This window comes from Cricetulus griseus, chromosome X, assembly GCF_003668045.3.
Source record: "Cricetulus griseus strain 17A/GY chromosome X, alternate assembly CriGri-PICRH-1.0, whole genome shotgun sequence".
In the NCBI taxonomy this organism is placed as follows: Eukaryota; Metazoa; Chordata; class Mammalia; order Rodentia; family Cricetidae; genus Cricetulus; species Cricetulus griseus.
In genome coordinates, this window is record NC_048604.1 from 79,328,512 (window position 1) to 79,333,492 (window position 4,981).

At 39.4% G+C, this 4,981-nt stretch overlaps 1 pseudogene; it reads right to left on the bottom strand.

Annotated features, from left to right (window-relative positions):
• Positions 1-1,823: 1,823 nt before the first annotated feature.
• Positions 1,824-2,204, bottom strand: LOC118239388 (annotated as a pseudogene).
• Positions 2,205-4,981: the final 2,777 nt, after the last annotated feature.

Here is a 4,981-nt window from a genome sequence, read left to right on the forward strand (position 1 = left end):
ACTGGAATTGAAGCCAGATGTCATGCACACACCTTTAATCCCAGCACTTGGGAGGCAGAGGCAGGCAGTTCTCAAGTGAGTTTGAGGCCAGTCTCATTTACAGAGGGAGTCGTAGAACATCTAGAGCTACACAGAGAAACCCTGTCCTGAAAAAAAAAAACAACAAAACAAAACCAAACAAATCTGGAATTCAAAACTCCAGCACCCAGCTGGGCAAAGATGCATGTGACTGTAAGCACAGCATTAGGAGGTGAACCCAGATTTGGGAGGCAGATTTCCTGGAGCTTGGTAGCCAGCTGCAGCAAGCTTCAGGTTTAATGAGAGAGCCTGTGTCAAGGGAATAAAGTGGAGAGGGGCAAAGGAAGGAAGGCATCTGGTATCCTCTGCCCTCCTCATGTGCATGTATGCCTGTACCACACACACAAGTAAATAATGAATGATTTCAAAATTTGCAAAGCTAGTACAACAGTTCTTAGAAGTCTTACAGGGTTTTTATTTTTGCACATTTTGGTCCTGTTAATATATAGAAAAGACACACACACTAGAATTGCAGCTTCTGTGAGACAGTGAGGAAAATTATTTCAATTCAGCAATTGAATGAAACTCCACTGCTGCTATAATTTTTGGTACTTTATTTTGATTCCAATTTGCAATATCTACAGGACAGTTCTTGGAAGGTCTCATGACTTTCATGCAATAGTTTAATGGTCTCCAAATTGTGTACAGAATTCAGTTGCCAAAATATACATTTAAAAAAGACATCTGCAGGCAGCAGTTTCTTAAAAGGACAGGAGTAGAAAAGACTAGAGATCAAAAAAGAATGTATAGGCCACAAAGAACAAGCAAAACATGTTTGCAAAATTCTGCTAGTACATCAATGAACAACGTTCATTCTATCACAGTCCTATGTTCACTTCCTACTACATCCTCTATCAGCTGTCTTAAATTGCCTAAAATTTTCTTTCCAAAGTAAATGAGAGTAAATTCACTTAGTTTTTATACCCCTATAGACCATTTAGTAACTATGTAAATTATATATATATATATATATATATATATATATATATTAAAGATGGACTTGTTAAGTTCACAAGAAGACAGGAATGTATAATTGTGTGTGTGTGTGTGTGTGTGTGTGTGTGTGTGTGTGTGTGTGTGTGTAATATTTCTATGCATTTTAACAGCAAACTCACAGGAACAGCACAAAAGACAGACAACATTTAAAACATGTACTTGCATGTAGGATGACTCAAGAAAGTATAGTGAATGAAGGAGATGCACTCTATAATAAAAATGCCACAAATACAATTTAGTTGCCCTCAATAAGAAATTTACTAATGTTTTAAAACTCCAAATGCTGGCATTGTCCAGAAAATTGTAACAGGTCTATTTATAATTGTTATAAAGCAGAACTGTTGGAATGTGTCCACTGAAACATTTTCCTTACATTAATCCCCTTACATCTTTCATTTTTATTAAAATTCACATGCAAATGAATGTGAAAATAACTGTCAATACCTGATTTCTTTCCCCTTGCAATCCTATACTGAGGTACCTTTTGACCCCATGGGGATGGAGATATAATCAAATAACAGGAAGAGGAAAAATATTTTTGCAAGTGCAATGTTTCCCCTCCCCAGTGGACTCTTATTGTTTTGTTTTGTTTTTCGCGACAGGGTTTCTCTGTATTGCTTTGGAGCCTGTCCTGGCACTTGCTCTATAGACCAGGTTGGTCTCGAACTCACAGAGATCTGCCTGGCTCTGCCTCCCGAGTGCTGGGATTAAAGGCATGAGCCACCAACGCCAGGCTCCATGGTGGCCTCTTAAGCATGTTCTCCGTGTCTGCACCGTGCTAGCTGGATATCTTTTACATAATTGTTACACATTTGGTATGAATAGGCCACAGGTTGAAATCTTCAGAAAGGCCAACCAGCTAGTCCTCGCTTGCCTCCTGCAAAGCACCAAAGCCCAGATCTGTTGAAGTCTCACATCAGAAGTTGGAAGGGAAACTTGTGAATGAGAATTTCAGTGGACTTGTGATAGTGTCTGATTTCACGGAGCACCACACTACCAGGCCTGTAACGATGGGGGTTTTATCACACTCTTAGTAGAGGGCGTGCTCTCGCGAGCGGCTTTTGTCGCCAGTTTTTCCCGAGTGCTTTACCACCAGTGGATTTGTGGGCAGCCAGCCTTGTATGAGTCATGGTATGGGAACTTCCATCCTTACCCTCTTCATCCTTAGGCTGGAGCTTGGAGAGGCAGAGGCGGCACTGGCATTAGAAAATGGCAGCTACTTGGTTGTGGCTTCAAACATTTTCTCTCTCTCAACTGTTATCTGTTTGTCTAAGGGATCGCCTTGGTGCAGGGACCCCAGCAGAGGGCAGGTTGGCACCACAGTGTAAAGAACAGCTTGTAGGAGTTGGTTCTAATTTTCGACCATGTGGTTCCCAGGCATTGGACACAGTTGTTAGGTTTTGTGGCAGACACACATTATACTATTTTTATTAATATTTCTTTTATTCTTATTTTATGTCTGTGGGTGTTTAAACTGCGTTTATATATGTACACAATGCATGTGCCTGATGAGCACGGTGGTCAGAAGGGGGCATTGGATCCCCTGGGACTGGAGGCACCGATGGATATGAGCTGCTCTGCAGGTGCTGGGAATCAAACCCAGGTCCTTTGGAGCAGTAGCCAGTGTGCAGACCCTTCTCTCCAGCCCCACCATGATATTCTTAACTGTCTTTTAGGGAAAATTGAGGTTCTTTGGACGTTTTTACTGAAAGATGGTTTAGAAGAGCCTATGCCATGCTGTTTGATTCAAAATGCAATTTGAATTGTAGTTTTGCTTTGGAGGGGGTGGTGTTTTGAGACAGGATTTCTCTGGGTAATAGTCCAAGCTGAGCTAACATCCGTTTTGTAGACCTGGCTGACCTCGAGCTCAGGAGATCTGACTGTCTCCCAAGTGCTGGGATTAAAAGCAGGTACCACCATGCCTGCCTTTTACATTATTTCTCTCAGTCATTAGTACCCTGTTATCTCTAGGACTATTCTACAAACATTCACTTCCAGAAATACAATGTCTTATAAGAAAACATAATTTCTCACTTGTTCCTCACAGAAAACTTGTTAAAATGGAAAAAAAAAACCTTAGGTTCATAGAATTTAAATAGATTCTCCAAAATTATTAAACTAGGAAGGGGCTCAAACAAAATTTAACATTAAATTAATATTTAAATTTGACACTATATTTAAATGGGCTATGTCAGTGGCTCAGCAGTTAAGCTCACTGGATTCTCTTCCTGGGAACATGCATTCAATTCCCAGTATCCACATGACAGCTCTCAACCATCCATAAATCCAGACCTAGGGAATATGATCTCCTCTGCTGGCATCTGGGTGCACGGCATATATATGTTGTTTGGACAATATACTCAGACACACAAAATATTTAAAAAACAAAATTATTCTCAAGTAATTAAAATATTAATTTCTGAAATATTCAAAGAAAAGTATTAAGCTCTTGTAGCCATGCTAATTCTGGTAATTTACCATACCAGGATATATCACAATGGTATAAGCCTGGACAAAAGAGGTAGATCAGTTGCTCATGTGTTTGTTTACTTTGAAGGCACAGGAACCTAAATTGACACCACGACCCTCATGAAAACTGGGTGTTGTGGCATGTGCTTCTAATCCCAGTGCTTGGGAAGAAGAGAAAGGTGGATTCCTGGCTGCCCAGCCAAAGTTAATCTGCAGGCCCTCAATTCCAGTGAAAGTCCCCGTGGCAATAAGGAATTATACTCATTTGATCCCTACACTCCAGGAACTCACTCATAAGTGCATGCAAACATACACACTAAAACTTAGAAAACTAGTACCCTCTATAGAATACAAATATGTTTTCGGGAAGGAAGTGAAACCTCATAACATCGTCTTTAAAAGTCAGAATTAAGGAATTTAATGAGGATCAATTTTCATATGTTAAATTCAAAAAGAAAACTCTATAGATATTTGAATTTTATATGTAAACATGAAAACAGGAGAATTTAGAAACTGTGTCATTAGAGAAATTTTCTTCATGTGACTTTCCACTAATCAGCCTCTATTACTGGAAAAATGGTTACCTTTTAGCTTGTAGAATTATTTATATTACTTTTTGCTTTTTCTTGAACTCCATATACATGAAACATTGTAATGTGTTTTGTGTTTGTTTAAACTCTGTTCCTGTTAGGCAGACAATATAAAGGCCAATTTCAGGCAAATTCAGAATGAAATTTCTTGTCATCTTTTCCAATTACAATTTATGTCTTTGCAAGAGTTAATGCTAAATTGTCCCTCATGAGAAATGTATTTTGTTTGTGGAAGCAGCTCATTTTCAAATTAATTTGTGAAATCAAAATAAGTAAGCCAGGCATGGTGGGTAGAGTGTTAATACCAACATTTAGGAAGTAGAGATAATAAGGATCGGGAGGTCAAGGCTAGCCTTGGCTACTGTGGTAGTTTGAATGACAAATTTTCCCTATAGGCTTCAGCATTTAAACACTTATTCCCCAGTTGATAGTGCTGTTTGGGAGGCTTTAGAAGGTGCAGACTTGATGGTGGAAGTCAATTACTTGGGGTGGGCTTTAAGAGTTTATACCCTCACCCTACTTCAGCTGCTCTCCTTGCTTGTGCTTTCTGTTGGGGATGTCATCTCTTGGCTTCCTGTTCTGCTATCTGCTGCCATGACTTTCTGCCATTTATGGAAACTCCCTGTGGAACTGTAAGCCATATGACCTCTTCCATTTGCAAGCTGTCTTCTGTCATGTTTTATCACAGCAACAGTAAAGTAGTTAATACAGCTACCTAATGAGTACGATGGAAGCCTAGACTACATGAAACACTGAAGAATAAAAATTGGATAGCAAGATGGCTGTGTGGATAAAAGAAACTTCTTAGTCTGATTACCTAAGCTCAATCACAGAAACTAGCATAAAGG